The sequence below is a fragment of the Pleurodeles waltl genome, chromosome 4_1 (genome assembly GCF_031143425.1).
Source record: "Pleurodeles waltl isolate 20211129_DDA chromosome 4_1, aPleWal1.hap1.20221129, whole genome shotgun sequence".
Taxonomy (NCBI): Eukaryota; Metazoa; Chordata; class Amphibia; order Caudata; family Salamandridae; genus Pleurodeles; species Pleurodeles waltl.
The window spans coordinates 53,703,618-53,724,371 of record NC_090442.1 but is presented as its reverse complement, the minus strand read 5'-3'; the positions used below and the strand labels follow the sequence as shown (position 1 = coordinate 53,724,371).

At 52.4% G+C, this 20,754-nt stretch overlaps 10 non-coding genes across 10 annotated transcripts; 7 read left to right on the top strand and 3 right to left on the bottom strand.

Annotated features, from left to right (window-relative positions):
* The first annotated feature begins 235 nt into the window (after positions 1-235).
* TRNAG-GCC (transfer RNA glycine (anticodon GCC)) lies at positions 236-306 on the top strand. Its single transcript has one exon. It is a non-coding gene; the product is annotated as a tRNA-Gly (tRNA).
* A 2,160-nt stretch (positions 307-2,466) lies between these two features.
* TRNAG-GCC (transfer RNA glycine (anticodon GCC)) lies at positions 2,467-2,537 on the top strand. The gene has a single exon. It is a non-coding gene; the product is annotated as a tRNA-Gly (tRNA).
* A 2,296-nt stretch (positions 2,538-4,833) lies between these two features.
* On the bottom strand, positions 4,834-4,905 carry TRNAW-CCA (transfer RNA tryptophan (anticodon CCA)). The gene has a single exon. It is a non-coding gene; the product is annotated as a tRNA-Trp (tRNA).
* Positions 4,906-6,921: 2,016 nt separating this feature from the next.
* On the top strand, positions 6,922-6,992 carry TRNAS-GCU (transfer RNA serine (anticodon GCU)). The gene has a single exon. It is a non-coding gene; the product is annotated as a tRNA-Ser (tRNA).
* A 2,160-nt stretch (positions 6,993-9,152) lies between these two features.
* On the top strand, positions 9,153-9,223 carry TRNAG-GCC (transfer RNA glycine (anticodon GCC)). The gene has a single exon. It is a non-coding gene; the product is annotated as a tRNA-Gly (tRNA).
* A 2,160-nt stretch (positions 9,224-11,383) lies between these two features.
* TRNAG-GCC (transfer RNA glycine (anticodon GCC)) lies at positions 11,384-11,454 on the top strand. Its single transcript has one exon. It is a non-coding gene; the product is annotated as a tRNA-Gly (tRNA).
* Positions 11,455-11,850: 396 nt separating this feature from the next.
* Positions 11,851-11,924, bottom strand: TRNAN-GUU (transfer RNA asparagine (anticodon GUU)). The gene has a single exon. It is a non-coding gene; the product is annotated as a tRNA-Asn (tRNA).
* A 1,687-nt stretch (positions 11,925-13,611) lies between these two features.
* On the top strand, positions 13,612-13,682 carry TRNAG-GCC (transfer RNA glycine (anticodon GCC)). The gene has a single exon. It is a non-coding gene; the product is annotated as a tRNA-Gly (tRNA).
* Positions 13,683-19,892: 6,210 nt separating this feature from the next.
* Positions 19,893-19,963, top strand: TRNAG-GCC (transfer RNA glycine (anticodon GCC)). The gene has a single exon. It is a non-coding gene; the product is annotated as a tRNA-Gly (tRNA).
* A 541-nt stretch (positions 19,964-20,504) lies between these two features.
* On the bottom strand, positions 20,505-20,578 carry TRNAN-GUU (transfer RNA asparagine (anticodon GUU)). Its single transcript has one exon. It is a non-coding gene; the product is annotated as a tRNA-Asn (tRNA).
* Between the last annotated feature and the right edge of the window lie 176 nt (positions 20,579-20,754).

The window sequence follows — 20,754 nt, the reverse complement described above, 5'->3', positions numbered from 1 at the left end:
GCAGGCTGATGTCGTGCTCTGTCAAGCACAACACTGGCCCCAAACCACTGTCCTTAGCAAAAGCAGAAACATTCATAGTTTCAGTCTCCTGCATCTGATTCCTGCCATCAGCATGTGAACGTTTGGCAGTCCAAGGCTTGCCATGCAAACTTTGTTCATAGGTGTCCCATGCGAATGCATGGGCCTCATCACTACTGTCTACGGCAGGGCTCTCTGCTCAGCCTATGTAAGTGAAGCATTGGTGGTTCAGTGGTAGAATTCTCGCCTGCCACGCGGGAGGCCCGGGTTCGATTCCCGGCCAATGCAAAGCGCCCTTCTTTTGGCTTTGCTTTAGAAGTCAGAGATATAGACTTGGTGGGGAAAAAAATGTCAAAGAGTGACCCAGACGTGATTTGAACACGCAATCTTCTGATCTGGAGTCAGACGCGCTACCGTTGCGCCACGAGGTCCCTGTGCATGCAGTTCTCAGCCCCGGATCAAGAAATGCTTCTGTGCCTTTTATTGGCCCTCAGTACGCCTGTGGTTAAAGTAGAAGGCTTGGTGTCCCGTTTCCAGTCCTATTGGTGGAAATGACTAGAGGTGAAGAGATGAGAGAAGATAGAAATGTTGAGATAGAGCATGTCACGCAGGCAAAGCGAGAGCTCTAAGAGCAAAGCCAGACAGCTGTGTTTTAATTCAGGACTTGATGTAGGCAAAAGCATACGTCCCTGGGTGGGCTTGAACCACCAACCTTTCGGTTAACAGCCGAACACGCTAACCGATTGCGCCACAGAGACCAACCACCGCAGTGAGCGTGTTGGGACTCAATATATGTTTTTACCTTTGTGCTCCTGCCTGCAGCTCTAAGGTCCTGGCATAAGACAGGTAGGCTTAGACTCCATTGTCACATGTCTTACTTCTCTTAGAAGAAGGTTCTGAGTTGCCAGGCAGCTTATCTTCTGCCGGGCACACTTTCCTTTGCAGGCTTTCAGGTTGTGAATCCAGCACTGCTTAGGTGTCCATGTCAGACATGAGCAGCTCATTGAGCCCCACTGTGTGTTTTTTGTGGAGATACAACTCTCAGACTAGAGGGAGCAGGCGGGAAGTGGGTGAGACTCACACAGGGTGGGTGGGGCAGTTAAAGGATGTTATCTAATAGTGTAATCGAGGAGTTGGGTTTTTTGTGCACTACACTTTAACCAGCGATTCTTTCTAAAAGGAAATCCCAGGGCAGTACCCGCAATGAGTGGCATCCCCACACCCGAGGTTGAATTGTGGTAGCTGTTCCCTGAGCCCATAGCCCCTGTCCCCATGTCGCCCTTTCTCCTCGTGTAACTCACCCCACGTTCGGTGGCTCTGATACTTGCTGCTTCTGCTGCGCGATCATCCCCATGATCTGGGCCTTTGTACGAAATGTCATGTAAGATGACTTTATTCAGCACGGCGTTTGTCATTTGCTTGGTTGTCCTGTCACTGTTGGATGTTTTCTTGCGCAGACTACTGTCTAATGGTGGGAAGGCCACGAGACACGTGACTTTTCTCTTTCCTTGTTAGCATAGTTTCCTGCCACTGTCTTGGTGTGCTGCCAGCCTGTGAGACACGTGTCTTGCCCATCTCAGCTCCACTGTGGCATGTTAGATATGTCTTTGAGCAGAGTCCCGGTCCCAGAGCTGCTGCCTTCTCTGCACTCTGGCTTGTAAGACTGCAGGCAAAGGCCCTCCCTGGCCCCTCAGCCAGATAGATACATTTACCTGCAGGGCTCAGCTTTGGTGAAAGATATTGGCGAGAGAGAGGAAAGGGGACGGCCCGTGGTGCACCCCCTATTTTGCATAGAACCACAGCCTCCTGGGAGGGCAGAGACATGAGGGTTCTCAGGGAAAGCCCTCCCAGGAGTGTTGAAGGGCAGGACGTGAAACACAGCAATCCCGGAATGGCCTGGTCTAAGATGCCTGTGCAATAGGCCTGGCCCTAGGCTTCCGGGGCTCTTCCTCGGCAGAGGCCCCAGTGGTATGAGCCCGACCAGGGCTGTAGGGCGCGTTGGGAGCGCGTTAGGGACGCGAAAGAGGGCGCAGGGCGCAGAACTCTGCCCGTTTCTCCCCAGGATTTTGGGGAGGACAGGGAATCTGGCCAGGTCAGTGACTAGGCTTTCCCAGAAGGAAAGTCCAGTGACAGTGGCATGTTGTGAAACACAAGATTGCTGGTGGTCTGGAGGGTGCTTTCTGTCAGCCACTTCTCCCGGGAGCAGCCAGAGAGCAGGCTGATGTCGTGCTCTGTCAAGCACAACACTGGCCCCAAACCACTGTCCTTAGCAAAAGCAGAAACATTCATAGTTTCAGTCTCCTGCATCTGATTCCTGCCATCAGCATGTGAACGTTTGGCAGTCCAAGGCTTGCCATGCAAACTTTGTTCATAGGTGTCCCATGCGAATGCATGGGCCTCATCACTACTGTCTACGGCAGGGCTCTCTGCTCAGCCTATGTAAGTGAAGCATTGGTGGTTCAGTGGTAGAATTCTCGCCTGCCACGCGGGAGGCCCGGGTTCGATTCCCGGCCAATGCAAAGCGCCCTTCTTTTGGCTTTGCTTTAGAAGTCAGAGATGTAGACTTGGTGGGGAAAAAAATGTCAAAGAGTGACCCCGACGTGATTTGAACACGCAACCTTCTGATCTGGAGTCAGACGCGCTACCGTTGCGCCACGAGGTCCCTGTGCATGCAGTTCTCAGCCCCTGATCAAGAAATGCTTCTGTGCCTTTTATTGGCCCTCAGTACGTCTGTGGTTAAAGTAGAAGGCTTGGTGGCCCGTTTCCAGTCCTATTGGTGGAAATGACTAGAGGTGAAGAGATGAGAGAAGATAGAAATGTTGAGATAGAGCATGTCACGCAGGCAAAGCGAGAGCTCTAAGAGCAAAGCCAGACAGCTGTGTTCAGGACTTGATGTAGGCAAAAGCATACGTCCCTGGGTAGGCTTGAACCACCAACCTTTCGGTTAACAGGCGAATGCGCTAACCGATTGCGCCACAGAGACCAACCACCGCAGTGAGCGTGTTGGGACTCAATATATGTTTTTACCTTTGTGCTCCTGCCTGCAGCTCTAAGGTCCTGGCATAAGACAGGTAGGCTTAGACTCCATTGTGACATGCCTTACTTCTCTTAGAAGAAGGTTCTAAGTTGCCAGGCAGCTTATCTTCTGCCGGGCACACTTTCCTTTGCAGGCTTTCAGGTTGTGAATCCAGCACTGCTTAGGTGTCCATGTCAGACATGAGCAGCTCATTGAGCCCCACTGTGTGTTTTTTGTGGAGATACAACTCTCAGACTAGAGGGAGCAGGCGGGAAGTGGGTGAGACTCACACAGGGTGGGTGGGGCAGTTAAAGGATGTTATCTAATAGTGTAATCGAGGAGTTGGGTTTTTTGTGCACTACACTTTAACCAGCGATTCTTTCTAAAAGGAAATCCCAGGGCAGTACCCGCAATGAGTGGCATCCCCACACCCGAGGTTGCATTGTGGTAGCTGTTCCCTGAGCCCCTAGCCCCTGTCCCCATGTCGCCCTTTCTCCTCGTGTACCTCACCCCAGGTTCGGTGGCTCTGATACTTGCTGCTTCTGCTGCGCAATCATCCCCATGATCTGGGCCTTTGTACGAAATGTCATGTTAGATGACTTTATTCAGCACGGCGTTTGTCATTTGCTTGGTTGTCCTGTCACTGTTGGATGTTTTCTTGCGCAGACTACTGTCTAATGGTGGGAAGGCCACGAGACACGTGACTTTTCTCTTTCCTTGTTAGCATAGTTTCCTGCCACTGTCTTGGTGTGCTGCCAGCCTGTGAGACACGTGTCTTGCCCATCTCAGCTCCACTGTGGCATGTTAGATATGTCTTTGAGCAGAGTCCTGGTCCCAGAGCTGCTGCCTTCTCTGCACTCTGGCTTGTAAGACTGCAGGCAAAGGCCCTCCCTGGCCCCTCAGCCAGATAGATACATTTACCTGCAGGGCTCAGCTTTGGTGAAAGATATTGGCGAGAGAGAGGAAAGGGGACGGCCCGTGGTGCACCCCCTATTTTGCATAGAACCACAGCCTCCTGGGAGGGCAGAGACATGAGGGTTCTCAGGGAAAGCCCTCCCAGGAGTGTTGAAGGGCAGGACGTGAAACACAGCAATCCCGGAATGGCCTGGTCTAAGATGCCTGTGCAATAGGCCTGGCCCTAGGCTTCCGGGGCTCTTCCTCGGCAGAGGCCCCAGTGGTATGAGCCCGACCAGGGCTGTAGGGCGCGTTGGGAGCGCGTTAGGGACGCGAAAGAGGGCGCAGGGCGCAGAACTCTGCCCGTTTCTCCCCAGGATTTTGGGGAGGACAGGGAATCTGGCCAGGTCAGTGACTAGGCTTTCCCAGAAGGAAAGTCCAGTGACAGTGGCATGTTGTGAAACACAAGATTGCTGGTGGTCTGGAGGGTGCTTTCTGTCAGTCACTTCTCCCGGGAGCAGCCAGAGAGCAGGCTGATGTTGTGCTCTGTCAAGCACAACACTGGCCCCAAACCACTGTCCTTAGCAAAAGCAGAAACATTCATAGTTTCAGTCTCCTGCATCTGATTCCTGCCATCAGCATGTGAACGTTTGGCAGTCCAAGGCTTGCCATGCAAACTTTGTTCATAGGTGTCCCATGCGAATGCATGGGCCTCATCACTACTGTCTACGGCAGGGCTCTCTGCTCAGCCTATGTAAGTGAAGCATTGGTGGTTCAGTGGTAGAATTCTCACCTGCCACGCGGGAGGCCTGGGTTCGATTCCTGGCCAATGCAAAGCGCCCTTCTTTTGGCTTTGCTTTAGAAGTCAGAGATATTGACTTGGTGGGGAAAAAAATGTCAAAGAGTGACCCCGACGTGATTTGAACACGTAACCTTCTGATCTGGAGTCAGACGCGCTACCGTTGCGCCACGAGGTCCCTGTGCATGCAGTTCTCAGCCCCGGATCAAGAAATGCTTCTGTGCTTTTATTGGCCCTCAGTACGCCTGTGGTTAAAGTAGAAGGCTTGGTGTCCCGTTTGCAGTCCTATTGGTGGAAATGACTAGAGGTGAAGAGATGAGAGAAGATAGAAATGTTGAGATAGAGCATGTCACGCAGGCAAAGCGAGAGCTCTAAGAGCAAAGCCAGACAGCTGTGTTTTAATTCAGGACTTGATGTAGGCAAAAGCATACGTCCCTGGGTGGGCTTGAACCACCAACCTTTCGGTTAACAGCCGAACGCACTAACCGATTGCGCCACAGACACCAACCACCGCAGTGAGCGTGTTGGGACTCAATATATGTTTTTACCTTTGTGCTCCTGCCTGCAGCTCTAAGGTCCTGGCATAAGACAGGTAGGCTTAGACTCCATTGTGACATGTCTTACTTCTCTTAGAAGAAGGTTCTGAGTTGCCAGGCAGCTTATCTTCTGCCGGGCACACTTTCCTTTGCAGGCTTTCAGGTTGTGAATCCAGCACTGCTTAGGTGTCCATGTCAGACATGAGCAGCTCATTGAGCCCCACTGTGTGTTTTTTGTGGAGATACAACTCTCAGACTAGAGGGAGCAGGCGGGAAGTGGGTGAGACTCACACAGGGTGGGTGGGGCAGTTAAAGGATGTTATCTAATAGTGTAATCGAGGAGTTGGGTTTTTTGTGCACTACACTTTAACCAGCGATTCTTTCTAAAAGGAAATCCCAGGGCAGTACCCGCAATGAGTGGCATCCCCACACCCGAGGTTGAATTGTGGTAGCTGTTCCCTGAGCCCATAGCCCCTGTCCCCATGTCGCCCTTTCTCCTCGTGTAACTCACCCCACGTTCGGTGGCTCTGATACTTGCTGCTTCTGCTGCGCGATCATCCCCATGATCTGGGCCTTTGTACGAAATGTCATGTAAGATGACTTTATTCAGCACGGCGTTTGTCATTTGCTTGGTTGTCCTGTCACTGTTGGATGTTTTCTTGCGCAGACTACTGTCTAATGGTGGGAAGGCCACGAGACACGTGACTTTTCTCTTTCCTTGTTAGCATAGTTTCCTGCCACTGTCTTGGTGTGCTGCCAGCCTGTGAGACACGTGTCTTGCCCATCTCAGCTCCACTGTGGCATGTTAGATATGTCTTTGAGCAGAGTCCCGGTCCCAGAGCTGCTGCCTTCTCTGCACTCTGGCTTGTAAGACTGCAGGCAAAGGCCCTCCCTGGCCCCTCAGCCAGATAGATACATTTACCTGCAGGGCTCAGCTTTGGTGAAAGATATTGGCGAGAGAGAGGAAAGGGGACGGCCCGTGGTGCACCCCCTATTTTGCATAGAACCACAGCCTCCTGGGAGGGCAGAGACATGAGGGTTCTCAGGGAAAGCCCTCCCAGGAGTGTTGAAGGGCAGGACGTGAAACACAGCAATCCCGGAATGGCCTGGTCTAAGATGCCTGTGCAATAGGCCTGGCCCTAGGCTTCCGGGGCTCTTCCTCGGCAGAGGCCCCAGTGGTATGAGCCCGACCAGGGCTGTACGGCGCGTTGGGAGCGCGTTAGGGACGCGAAAGAGGGCGCAGGGCGCAGAACTCTGCCCGTTTCTCCCCAGGATTTTGGGGAGGACAGGGAATCTGGCCAGGTCAGTGACTAGGCTTTCCCAGAAGGAAAGTCCAGTGACAGTGGCATGTTGTGAAACACAAGATTGCTGGTGGTCTGGAGGGTGCTTTCTGTCAGCCACTTCTCCCGGGAGCAGCCAGAGAGCAGGCTGATGTTGTGCTCTGTCAAGCACAACACTGGCCCCAAACCACTGTCCTTAGCAAAAGCAGAAACATTCATAGTTTCAGTCTCCTGCATCTGATTCCTGCCATCAGCATGTGAACGTTTGGCAGTCCAAGGCTTGCCATGCAAACTTTGTTCATAGGTGTCCCATGCGAATGCATGGGCCTCATCACTACTGTCTACGGCAGGGCTCTCTGCTCAGCCTATGTAAGTGAAGCATTGGTGGTTCAGTGGTAGAATTCTCGCCTGCTGCGCGGGAGGCCCGGGTTCGATTCCCGGCCAAGGCAAAGCGCCCTTCTTTTGGCTTTGCTTTAGAAGTCAGAGATATAGAGTTGGTGGGGAAAAAAATGTCAAAGAGTGACACCGACGTGATTTGAACACGCAACCTTCTGATCTGGAGTCAGACGCGCTACCGTTGCGCCACGAGGTCCCTGTGCATGCAGTTTTCAGCCCCGGATCAAGAAATGCTTCTGTGCCTTTTATTGGCCCTCAGTACGCCTGTGGTTAAAGTAGAAGGCATGGTGGCCCGTTTCCAGTCCTATTCGTGGAAATGACTAGAGGTGAAGAGATGAGAGAAGATAGAAATGTTGAGATAGAGCATGTCACGCAGGCAAAGTGAGAGCTCTAAGAGCAAAGCCAGACAGCTGTGTTTTAATTCAGGACTTGATGTAGGCAAAAGCATACGTCCCTGGGTGGGCTTGAAACACCAACCTTTCGGTTAACAGCCGAACGCACTAACCGATTGCGCCACAGAGACCAACCAACGCAGTGAGCGTGTTGGGACTCAATATATGTTTTTACCTTTGTGCTCCTGCCTGCAGCTCTAAGGTCCTGGCATAAGACAGGTAGGCTTAGACTCCATTGTGACATGTCTTACTTCTCTTAGAAGAAGGTTCTGAGTTGCCAGGCAGCTTATCTTCTGCCGGGCACACTTTCCTTTGCAGGCTTTCAGGTTGTGAATCCAGCACTGCTTAGGTGTCCATGTCAGACATGAGCAGCTCATTGAGCCCCACTGTGTGTTTTTTGTGGAGATACAACTCTCAGACTAGAGGGAGCAGGCGGGAAGTGGGTGAGACTCACACAGGGTGGGTGGGGCAGTTAAAGGATGTTATCTAATAGTGTAATCGAGGAGTTGGGTTTTTTGTGCACTACACTTTAACCAGCGATTCTTTCTAAAAGGAAATCCCAGGGCAGTACCCGCAATGAGTGGCATCCCCACACCCGAGGTTGCATTGTGGTAGCTGTTCCCTGAGCCCATAGCCCCTGTCCCCATGTCGCCCTTTCTCCTCGTGTAACTCACCCCAGGTTCGGTGGCTCTGATACTTGCTGCTTCTGCTGCGCGATCATCCCCATGATCTGGGCCTTTGTACGAAATGTCATGTAAGATGACTTTATTCAGCACGGCGTTTGTCATTTGCTTGGTTGTCCTGTCACTGTTGGATGTTTTCTTGCGCAGACTACTGTCTAATGGTGGGAAGGCCACGAGACACGTGACTTTTCTCTTTCCTTGTTAGCATAGTTTCCTGCCACTGTCTTGGTGTGCTGCCAGCCTGTGAGACACGTGTCTTGCCCATCTCAGCTCCACTGTGGCATGTTAGATATGTCTTTGAGCAGAGTCCCGGTCCCAGAGCTGCTGCCTTCTCTGCACTCTGGCTTGTAAGACTGCAGGCAAAGGCCCTCCCTGGCCCCTCAGCCAGATAGATACATTTACCTGCAGGGCTCAGCTTTGGTGAAAGATATTGGCGAGAGAGAGGAAAGGGGACGGCCCGTGGTGCACCCCCTATTTTGCATAGAACCATAGCCTCCTGGGAGGGCAGAGACATGAGGGTTCTCAGGGAAAGCCCTCCCAGGAGTGTTGAAGGGCAGGACGTGAAACACAGCAATCCCGGAATGGCCTGGTCTAAGATGCCTGTGCAATAGGCCTGGCCCTAGGCTTCCGGGGCTCTTCCTCGGCAGAGGCCCCAGTGGTATGAGCCCGACCAGGGCTGTAGGGCGCGTTGGGAGCGCGTTAGGGACGCGAAAGAGGGCGCAGGGCGCAGAACTCTGCCCGTTTCTCCCCAGGATTTTGGGGAGGACAGGGAATCTGGCCAGGTCAGTGACTAGGCTTTCCCAGAAGGAAAGTCCAGTGACAGTGGCATGTTGTGAAACACAAGATTGCTGGTGGTCTGGAGGGTGCTTTCTGTCAGCCACTTCTCCCGGGAGCAGCCAGAGAGCAGGCTGATGTCGTGCTCTGTCAAGCACAACACTGGCCCCAAACCACTGTCCTTAGCAAAAGCAGAAACATTCATAGTTTCAGTCTCCTGCATCTGATTCCTGCCATCAGCATGTGAACGTTTGGCAGTCCAAGGCTTGCCATGCAAACTTTGTTCATAGGTGTCCCATGCGAATGCATGGGCCTCATCACTACTGTCTACGGCAGGGCTCTCTGCTCAGCCTATGTAAGTGAAGCATTGGTGGTTCAGTGGTAGAATTCTCGCCTGCCACGCGGGAGGCCCGGGTTCGATTCCCGGCCAATGCAAAGCGCCCTTCTTTTGGCTTTGCTTTAGAAGTCAGAGATGTATACTTGATGGGGAAAAAAATGTCAAAGAGTGACCCCGACGTGATTTGAACACGCAACTTTCTGATCTAGAGTCAGACGCGCTACCGTTGCGCCACGAGGTCCCTGTGCATGCAGTTCTCAGCCCCGGATCAAGAAATGCTTCTGTGCCTTTTATTGGCCCTCAGTACGCCTGTGGTTAAAGTAGAAGGCATGGTGGCCCGTTTCCAGTCCTATTGGTGGAAATGACTAGAGGTGAAGAGATGAGAGAAGATAGAAATGTTGAGATAGAGCATGTCACGCAGGCAAAGCGAGAGCTCTAAGAGCAAAGCCAGACAGCTGTGTTTTAATTCAGGACTTGATGTAGGCAAAAGCATACGTCCCTTGGTTGGCTTGAACCACCAACCTTGCGGTTAACAGCCGAACGCGCTAACCGATTGCGCCACAGAGACCAACCACCGCTGTGAGCGTGTTGGGACTCAATATATGTTTTTACCTTTGTGCTCCTGCCTGCAGCTCTAAGGTCCTGGCATAAGACAGGTAGGCTTAGACTCCATTGTGACATGTCTTACTTCTCTTAGAAGAAGGTTCTGAGTTGCCAGGCAGCTTATCTTCTGCCGGGCACACTTTCCTTTGCAGGCTTTCAGGTTGTGAATCCAGCACTGCTTAGGTGTCCATGTCAGACATGAGCAGCTCATTGAGCCCCACTGTGTGTTTTTTGTGGAGATACAACTCTCAGACTAGAGGGAGCAGGCGGGAAGTGGGTGAGACTCACACAGGGTGGGTGGGGCAGTTAAAGGATGTTATCTAATAGTGTAATCGAGGAGTTGGGTTTTTTGTGCACTACACTTTAACCAGCGATTCTTTCTAAAAGGAAATCCCAGGGCAGTACCCGCAATGAGTGGCATCCCCACACCCGAGGTTGCATTGTGGTAGCTGTTCCCTGAGCCCATAGCCCCTGTCCCCATGTCGCCCTTTCTCCTCGTGTAACTCACCCCAAGTTCGGTGGCTCTGATACTTGCTGCTTCTGCTGCGCGATCATCCCCATGATCTGGGCCTTTGTACGAAATGTCATGTAAGATGACTTTATTCAGCACGGCGTTTGTCATTTGCTTGGTTGTCCTGTCACTGTTGGATGTTTTCTTGCGCAGACTACTGTCTAATGGTGGGAAGGCCACGAGACACGTGACTTTTCTCTTTCCTTGTTAGCATAGTTTCCTGCCACTGTCTTGGTGTGCTGCCAGCCTGTGAGACACGTGTCTTGCCCATCTCAGCTCCACTGTGGCATGTTAGATATGTCTTTGAGCAGAGTCCCGGTCCCAGAGCTGCTGCCTTCTCTGCACTCTGGCTTGTAAGACTGCAGGCAAAGGCCCTCCCTGGCCCCTCAGCCAGATAGATACATTTACCTGCAGGGCTCAGCTTTGGTGAAAGATATTGGCGAGAGAGAGGAAAGGGGACGGCCCGTGGTGCACCCCCTATTTTGCATAGAACCACAGCCTCCTGGGAGGGCAGAGACATGAGGGTTCTCAGGGAAAGCCCTCCCAGGAGTGTTGAAGGGCAGGACGTGAAACACAGCAATCCCGGAATGGCCTGGTCTAAGATGCCTGTGCAATAGGCCTGGCCCTAGGCTTCCGGGGCTCTTCCTCGGCAGAGGCCCCAGTGGTATGACCCCAACCAGGGCTGTAGGGCGCGTTGGGAGCGCGTTAGGGACGCGAAAGAGGGCGCAGGGCGCAGAACTCTGCCCGTTTCTCCCCAGGATTTTGGGGAGGACAGGGAATCTGGCCAGGTCAGTGACTAGGCTTTCCCAGAAGGAAAGTCCAGTGACAGTGGCATGTTGTGAAACACAAGATTGCTGGTGGTCTGGAGGGTGCTTTCTGTCAGCCACTTCTCCCGGGAGCAGCCAGAGAACAGGCTGATGTTGTGCTCTGTCAAGCACAACACTGGCCCCAAACCACTGTCCTTAGCAAAAGCAGAAACATTCATAGTTTCAGTCTCCTGCATCTGATTCCTGCCATCAGCATGTGAACGTTTGGCAGTCCAAGGCTTGCCATGCAAACTTTGTTCATAGGTGTCCCATGCGAATGCATGGGCCTCATCACTACTGTCTACGGCAGGGCTCTCTGCTCAGCTTATGTAAGTGAAGCATTGGTGGTTCAGTGGTAGAATTCTCGCCTGCCACGCGGGAGGCCCGGGTTCGATTCCCGGCCAATGCAAAGCGCCCTTCTTTTGGCTTTGCTTTAGAAGTCAGAGATATAGACTTGGATGGGAAAAAAATGTCAAAGAGTGACACCGACGTGATTTGAACACGCAACCTTCTGATCTGGAGTCAGACGCGCTACCGTTGCGCCACGAGGTCCCTGTGCATGCAGTTCTCAGCCCCGGATCAAGAAATGCTTCTGTGCCTTTTATTGGCCCTCAGTACGCCTGTGGTTAAAGTAGAAGGCATGGTGGCCCGTTTCCAGTCCTATTGGTGGAAATGACTAGAGGTGAAGAGATGAGAGAAGATAGAAATGTTGAGATAGAGCATGTCACGCAGGCAAAGTGAGAGCTCTAAGAGCAAAGCCAGACAGCTGTGTTTTAATTCAGGACTTGATGTAGGCAAAAGCATACGTCCCTGGGTGGGCTTGAACCACCAACCTTTCGGTTAACAGCCGAACGCGCTAACCGATTGCGCCACAGAGACCAACCACCTCAGTGAGATTGTTGGGACTCAATATATGTTTTTACCTTTGTGCTCCTGCCTGCAGCTCTAAGGTCCTGGCATAAGACAGGTAGGCTTAGACTCCATTGTGACATGTCTTACTTCTCTTAGAAGAAGGTTCTGAGTTGCCAGGCAGCTTATCTTCTGCCGGGCACACTTTCCTTTGCAGGCTTTCAGGTTGTGAATCCAGCACTGCTTAGGTGTCCATGTCAGACATGAGCAGCTCATTGAGCCCCACTGTGTGTTTTTTGTGGAGATACAACTCTCAGACTAGAGGGAGCAGGCGGGAAGTGGGTGAGACTCACACAGGGTGGGTGGGGCAGTTAAAGGATGTTATCTAATAGTGTAATCGAGGAGTTGGGTTTTTTGTGCACTACACTTTAACCAGCGATTCTTTCTAAAAGGAAATCCCAGGGCAGTACCCGCAATGAGTGGCATCCCCACACCCGAGGTTGCATTGTGGTAGCTGTTCCCTGAGCCCCTAGCCCCTGTCCCCATGTCGCCCTTTCTCCTCGTGTAACTCACCTCAGGTTCGGTGGCTCTGATACTTGCTGCTTCTTCGCGATCATCCCCATGATCTGGGCCTTTGTACGAAATGTCATGTAAGATGACTTTATTCAGCACAGCGTTTGTCATTTGCTTGGTTGTCCTGTCACTGTTGGATGTTTTCTTGCGCAGACTACTGTCTAATGGTGGGAAGGCCACGAGACATGTGACTTTTCTCTTTCCTTGTTAGCATAGTTTCCTGCCACTGTCTTGTTGTGCTGCCTGCCTGTGAGACACGTGTCTTGCCCATCTCAGCTCCACTGTGGCATGTTAGATATGTCTTTGAGCAGAGTCCCGGTCCCAGAGCTGCTGCCTTCTCTGCACTCTGGCTTGTAAGACTGCAGGCAAAGGCCCTCCCTGGCCCCTCAGCCAGATAGATACATTTACCTGCAGGGCTCAGCTTTGGTGAAAGATATTGGCGAGAGAGAGGAAAGGGGACGGCCCGTGGTGCACCCCCTATTTTGCATAGAACCACAGCCTCCTGGGAGGGCAGAGACATGAGGGTTCTCAGGGAAAGCCCTCCCAGGAGTGTTGAAGGGCAGGACGTGAAACACAGCAATCCCGGAATGGCCTGGTCTAAGATGCCTGTGCAATAGGCCTGGCCCTAGGCTTCCGGGGCTCTTCCTCGGCAGAGGCCCCAGTGGTATGAGCCCGACCAGGGCTGTAGGGCACGTTGGGAGCGCGTTAGGGACGCGAAAGAGGGCGCAGGGCGCAGAACTCTGCCCGTTTCTCCCCAGGATTTTGGGGAGGACAGAGAATCTGGCCAGGTCAGTGACTAGGCTTTCCCAGAAGGAAATTCCAGTGACAGTGGCATGTTGTGAAACACAAGATTGCTGGTGGTCTGGAGGGTGCTTTCTGTCAGCCACTTCTCCCGGGAGCAGCCAGAGAGCAGGCTGATGTTGTGCTCTGTCAAGCACAACACTGGCCCCAAACCACTGTCCTTAGCAAAAGCAGAAACATTCATAGTTTCAGTCTCCTGCATCTGATTCCTGCCATCAGCATGTGAACGTTTGGCAGTCCAAGGCTTGCCATGCAAACTTTGTTCATAGGTGTCCCATGCGAATGCATGGGCCTCATCACTACTGTCTACGGCAGGGCTCTCTGCTCAGCCTATGTAAGTGAAGCATTGGTGGTTCAGTGGTAGAATTCTCGCCTGCCACGCGGGAGGCCCGGGTTCGATTCCCGGCCAATGCAAAGCACCCTTCTTTTGGCTTTGCTTTAGAAGTCAGAGATATAGACTTGGTGGGGAAAAAAATGTCAAAGAGTGACCCCGACGTGATTTGAACACGCAACCTTCTGATCTGGAGTCAGACGCGCTACCGTTGCGCCACGAGGTCCCTGTGCATGCAGTTCTCAGCCCCGGATCAAGAAATGCTTCTGTGCCTTTTATTGGCCCTCAGTACGCCTGTGGTTAAAGTAGAAGGCTTGGTGTCCCGTTTGCAGTCCTATTGGTGGAAATGACTAGAGGTGAAGAGATGAGAGAAGATAGAAATGTTGAGATAGAGCATGTCACGCAGGCAAAGCGAGAGCTCTAAGAGCAAAGCCAGACAGCTGTGTTTTAATTCAGGACTTGATGTAGGCAAAAGCATACGTCCCTGGGTAGGCTTGAACCACCAACCTTTCGGTTAACAGCCGAACGCGCTAACCGATTGCGCCACAGAGACCAACCACCGGAGTGAGCGTGTTGGGACTCAATATATGTTTTTACCTTTGTGCTCCTGCCTGCAGCTCTAAGGTCCTGGCATAAGACAGGTAGGCTTAGACTCCATTGTGACATGCCTTACTTCTCTTAGAAGAAGGTTCTGAGTTGCCAGGCAGCTTATCTTCTGCCGGGCACACTTTCCTTTGCAGGCTTTCAGGTTGTGAATCCAGCACTGCTTAGGTGTCCATGTCAGACATGAGCAGCTCATTGAGCCCCACTGTGTGTTTTTTGTGGAGATACAACTCTCAGACTAGAGGGAGCAGGCGGGAAGTGGGTGAGACTCACACAGGGTGGGTGGGGCAGTTAAAGGATGTTATCTAATAGTGTAATCGAGGAGTTGGGTTTTTTGTGCACTACACTTTAACCAGCGATTCTTTCTAAAAGGAAATCCCAGGGCAGTACCCGCAATGAGTGGCATCCCCACACCCGAGGTTGCATTGTGGTAGCTGTTCCCTGAGCCCCTAGCCCCTGTCCCCATGTCGCCCTTTCTCCTCGTGTAACTCACCCCAGGTTCGGTGGCTCTGATACTTGCTGCTTCTGCTGCGCGATCATCCCCATGATCTGGGCCTTTGTACGAAATGTCATGTAAGATGACTTTATTCAGCACGGCGTTTGTCATTTGCTTGGTTGTCCTGTCACTGTTGGATGTTTTCTTGCGCAGACTACTGTCTAATGGTGGGAAGGCCACGAGACACGTGACTTTTCTCTTTCCTTGTTAGCATAGTTTCCTGCCACTGTCTTGGTGTGCTGCCAGCCTGTGAGACACGTGTCTTGCCCATCTCAGCTCCACTGTGGCATGTTAGATATGTCTTTGAGCAGAGTCCCGGTCCCAGAGCTGCTGCCTTCTCTGCACTCTGGCTTGTAAGACTGCAGGCAAAGGCCCTCCCTGGCCCCTCAGCCAGATAGATACATTTACCTGCAGGGCTCAGCTTTGGTGAAAGATATTGGCGAGAGAGAGGAAAGGGGACGGCCCGTGGTGCACCCCCTATTTTGCATAGAACCACAGCCTCCTGGGAGGGCAGAGACATGAGGGTTCTCAGGGAAAGCCCTCCCAGGAGTGTTGAAGGGCAGGACGTGAAACACAGCAATCCCGGAATGGCCTGGTCTAAGATGCCTGTGCAATAGGCCTGGCCCTAGGCTTCCGGGGCTCTTCCTAGGCAGAGGCCCCAGTGGTATGAGCCCGACCAGGGCTGTAGGGCACGTTGGGAGCGCGTTAGGGACGCGAAAGAGGGCGCAGGGCGCAGAACTCTGCCCGTTTCTCCCCAGGATTTTGGGGAGGACAGGGAATCTGGCCAGGTCAGTGACTAGGCTTTCCCAGAAGGAAAGTCCAGTGACAGTGGCATGTTGTGAAACACAAGATTGCTGGTGGTCTGGAGGGTGCTTTCTGTCAGCCACTTCTCCCGGGAGCAGCCAGAGAGCAGGCTGATGTTGTGCTCTGTCAAGCACAACACTGGCCCCAAACCACTGTCCTTAGCAAAAGCAGAAACATTCATAGTTTCAGTCTCCTGCATCTGATTCCTGCCATCAGCATGTGAACGTTTGGCAGTCCAAGGCTTGCCATGCAAACTTTGTTCATAGGTGTCCCATGCGAATGCATGGGCCTCATCACTACTGTCTACGGCAGGGCTCTATGCTCAGCCTATGTAAGTGAAGCATTGGTGGTTCAGTGGTAGAATTCTCGCCTGCCACGCGTGAGGCCCGGGTTCGATTCCCAGCCAATGCAAAGCACCCTTCTTTTGGCTTTGCTTTAGAAGTCAGAGATATAGACTTGGTGGGGAAAAAAATGTCAAAGAGTGACCCCGACGTTATTTGAACACGCAACCTTCTGATCTGGAGTCAGACGCGCTACCGTTGCGCCACGAGGTCCCTGTGCATGCAGTTCTCAGCCCGGATCAAGAAATGCTTCTGTGCCTTTTATTGGCCCTCAGTACGCCTGTGGTTAAAGTAGAAGGCTTGGTGTCCCGTTTGCAGTCCTATTGGTGGAAATGACTAGAGGTGAAGAGATGAGAGAAGATAGAAATGTTGAGATAGAGCATGTCACGCAGGCAAAGCGAGAGCTCTAAGAGCAAAGCCAGACAGCTGTGTTTTAATTCAGGACTTGATGTAGGCAAAAGTATGCGTCCCTGGGTAGGCTTGAACCACCAACCTTTCGGTTAACAGCCGAACGCGCTAACCGATTGCGCCACAGAGACCAACCACCACAGTGAGCGTGTTGGGACTCAATATATGTTTTTACCTTTGTGCTCCTGCCTGCAGCTCTAAGGTCCTGGCATAAGACAGGTAGGCTTAGACTCCATTGTGACATGCCTTACTTCTCTTAGAAGAAGGTTCTGAGTTGCCAGGCAGCTTATCTTCTGCCGGGCACACTTTCCTTTGCAGGCTTTCAGGTTGTGAATCCAGCACTGCTTAGGTGTCCATGTCAGACATGAGCAGCTCATTGAGCCCCACTGTGTGTTTTTTGTGGAGATACAACTCTCAGACTAGAGGGAGCAGGCGGGAAGTGGGTGAGACTCACACAGGGTGGGTGGGGCAGTTAAAGGATGTTATCTAATAGTGTAATCGAGGAGTTGGGTTTTTTGTGCTCTACACTTTAACCAGCGATTCTTTCTAAAAGGAAATCCCAGGGCAGTACCCGCAATGAGTGGCATCCCCACACCCGAGGTTGCATTGTGGTAGCTGTTCCCTGAGCCCCTAGCCCCTGTCCCCATGTCGCCCTTTCTCCTCGTGTAACTCACCCCAGGTTCGGTGGCTCTGATACTTGCTGCTTCTGCTGCGCGATCATCCCCATGATCTGGGCCTTTGTACGAAATGTCATGTAAGATGACTTTATTCAGCACGGCGTTTGTCATTTGCTTGGTTGTCCTGTCACTGTTGGATGTTTTCTTGCGCAGACTACTGTCTAATGGTGGGAAGGCCACGAGACACGTGACTTTTCTCTTTCCTTGTTAGCATAGTTTCCTGCCACTGTCTTGGTGTGCTGCCAGCCTGTGAGACACGTGTCTTGCCCATCTCAGCTCCACTGTGGCATGTTAGATATGTCTTTGAGCAGAGTCCCGGTCCCAGAGCTGCTGCCTTCTCTGCACTCTGGCTTGTAAGACTGCAGGCAAAGGCCCTCCCTGGCCCCTCAGCCAGATAGATACATTTACCTGCAGGGCTCAGCTTTGGTGAAAGATATTGGCGAGAGAGAGGAAAGGGGACGGCCCGTGGTGCACCCCCTATTTTGCATAGAACCACAGCCTCCTGGGAGGGCAGAGACATGAGGGTTCTCAGGGAAAGCCCTCCCAGGAGTGTTGAAGGGCAGGACGTGAAACACAGCAATCCCAGAATGGCCTGGTCTAAGATGCCTGTGCAATAGGCCTGGCCCTAGGCTTCCGGGGCTCTTCCTCTGCAGAGGCCCCAGTGGTATGAGCCCGACCAGGGCTGTGCCCGACCAGGGCTGTAGGGCGCGTTGGGAGCGCGTTAGGGACGCGAAAGAGGGCGCAGGGCGCAGAACTCTGCCCGTTTCTCCCCAGGATTTTGGGGAGGACAGGGAATCTGGCCAGGTCAGTGACTAGGCTTTCCCAGAAGGAAAGTCCAGTGACAGTGGCATGTTGTGAAACACAAGATTGCTGGTGGTCTGGAGGGTGCTTTCTGTCAGCCACTTCTCCCGGGAGCAGCCAGAGAGCAGGCTGATGTCGTGCTCTGTCAAGCACAACACTGGCCCCAAACCACTGTCCTTAGCAAAAGCAGAAACATTCATAGTTTCAGTCTCCTGCATCTGATGTCCCGTTTCCAGTCCTATTGGTGGAAATGACTAGAGGTGAAGAGATGAGAGAAGATAGAAATGTTGAGATAGAGCATGTCACGCAGGCAAAGCGAGAGCTCTAAGAGCAAAGCCAGACAGCTGTGTTTTAATTCAGGACTTGATGTAGGCAAAAGCATACGTCCCTGGGTGGGCTTGAACCACCAACCTTTCGGTTAACAGCCGAACACGCTAACCGATTGCGCCACAGAGACCAACCACCGCAGTGAGTGTGTTGGGACTCAATATATGTTTTTACCTTTGTGCTCCTGCCTGCAGCTCTAAGGTCCTGGCATAAGACAGGTAGGCTTAGACTCCATTGTGACATGTCTTACTTCTCTTAGAAGAAGGTTCTGAGTTGCCAGGCAGCTTATCTTCTGCCGGGCACACTTTCCTTTGCAGGCTTTCAGGTTGTGAATCCAGCACTGCTTAGGTGTCCATGTCAGACATGAGCAGCTCATTGAGCCCCACTGTGTGTTTTTTGTGGAGATACAACTCTCAGACTAGAGGGAGCAGGCGGGAAGTGGGTGAGACTCACATAGGGTGGGTGGGGCAGTTAAAGGATGTTATCTAATAGTGTAATCGAGGAGTTGGTTTTTTTGTGCACTACACTTTAACCAGCGATTCTTTCTAAAAGGAAATCCCAGGGCAGTACCCGCAATGAGTGGCATCCCCACACCCGAGGTTGCATTGTGGTAGCTGTTCCCTGAGCCCATAGCCCCTGTCCCCATGTCGCCCTTTCTCCTCGTGTAACTCACCCCAGGTTCGGTGGCTCTGATACTTGCTGCTTCTGCTGCGCGATCATCCCCATGATCTGGGCCTTTGTACGAAATGTCATGTAAGATGACTTTATTCAGCACGGCGTTTGTCATTTGCTTGGTTGTCCTGTCACTGTTGGATGTTTTCTTGCGCAGACTACTGTCTAATGGTGGGAAGGCCACGAGACACGTGACTTTTCTCTTTCCTTGTTAGCATAGTTTCCTGCCACTGTCTTGGTGTGCTGCCAGCCTGTGAGACACGTGTCTTGCCCATCTCAGCTCCACTGTGGCATGTTAGATATGTCTTTGAGCAGAGTCCCGGTCCCAGAGTTGCTGCCTTCTCTGCACTCTGGCTTATAAGACTGCAGGCAAAGGCCCTCCCTGGCCCCTCAGCCAGATAGATACATTTACCTGCAGGGCTCAGCTTTGGTGAAAGATATTGGCGAGAGAGAGGAAAGGGGACGGCCCGTGGTGCACCCCCTATTTTGCATAGAACCACAGCCTCCTGGGAGGGCAGAGACATGAGGGTTCTCAGGGAAAGCCCTCCCAGGAGTGTTGAAGGGCAGGACGTGAAACACAGCAATCCCGGAATGGCCTGGTCTAAGATGCCTGTGCAATAGGCCTGGCCCTAGGCTTCCGGGGCTCTTCCTCGGCAGAGGCCCCAGTGGTATGAGCCCGACCAGGGCTGTGCCCGACCAGGGCTGTAGGGCGCGTTGGGAGCGCCTTAGGGACGCGAAAGAGGGCGCAGGGCGCAGAACTCTGCCCGTTTCTCCCCAGGATTTTGGGGAGGACAGGGAATCTGGCCAGGTCAGTGACTAGGCTTTCCCAGAAGGAAAGTCCAGTGACAGTGGCATGTTGTGAAACACAAGATTGCTGGTGGTCTGGAGGGTGCTTTCTGTCAGCCACTTCTCCCGGGAGCAGCCAGAGAGCAGGCTGATGTCGTGCTCTGTCAAGCACAATACTGGCCCCAAACCACTGTCCTTAGCAAAAGCAGAAACATTCATAGTTTCAGTCTCCTGCATCTGATTCCTGCCATCAGCATGTGAACGTTTGGCAGTCCAAGGCTTGCCATGCAAACTTTGTTCATAGGTGTCCCATGCGAATGCATGGGCCTCGTCACTACTGTCTACGGCAGGGCTGTCTGCTCAAGCTATGTAAGTGAAGCATTGGTGGTTCAGTGGTAGAATTCTCGCCTGCCACGCGGGAGGCCCGGGTTCGATTCCCGGCCAATGCAAAGCGCCCTTCTTTTGGCTTTGCTTTAGAAGTCAGAGATATAGACTTGGTGGGGAAAAAAATGACAAAGAGTGACCCTGCCGTGATTTGAACACACAACCTTCTGATCTGGAGTCAGACGCGCTACCATTGCGCCACGAGGTCCCTGTGCATGCAGTTCTCAGCCCCGGATCAAGAAATGCTTCTGTGCCTTTTATTGGCCCTCAGTACGCCTGTGGTTAAAGTAGAAGGCTTGGTGTCCCGTTTCCAGTCCTATTGGTGGAAATGACTAGAGGTGAAGAGATGAGAGAAGATAGAAATGTTGAGATAGAGCATCTCACGCAGGCAAAGCGAGAGCTCTAAGAGCAAAGCCAGACAGCTGTGTTTTAATTCAGGACTTGATGTCCCGTTTCCAGTCCTATTGGTGGAAATGACTAGAGGTGAAGAGATGAGAGAAGATAGAAATGTTGAGATAGAGCATGTCACGCAGGCAAAGCGAGAGCTCTAAGAGCAAAGCCAGACAGCTGTGTTTTAATTCAGGACTTGATGTAGGCAAAAGCATACGTCCCTGGGTGGGCTTGAACCACCAACCTTTCGGTTAACAGCCGAACGCGCTAACCGATTGCGCCACAGAGACCAACCTCCGCAGTGAGCGTGTTGGGACTCAATATATGTTTTTACCTTTGTGCTCCTGCCTGCAGCTCTAAGGTCCTGGCATAAGACAGGTAGGCTTAGACTCCATTGTGACATGTCTTACTTCTCTTAGAAGAAGGTTCTGAGTTGCCAGGCAGCTTATCTTCTGCCGGGCACACT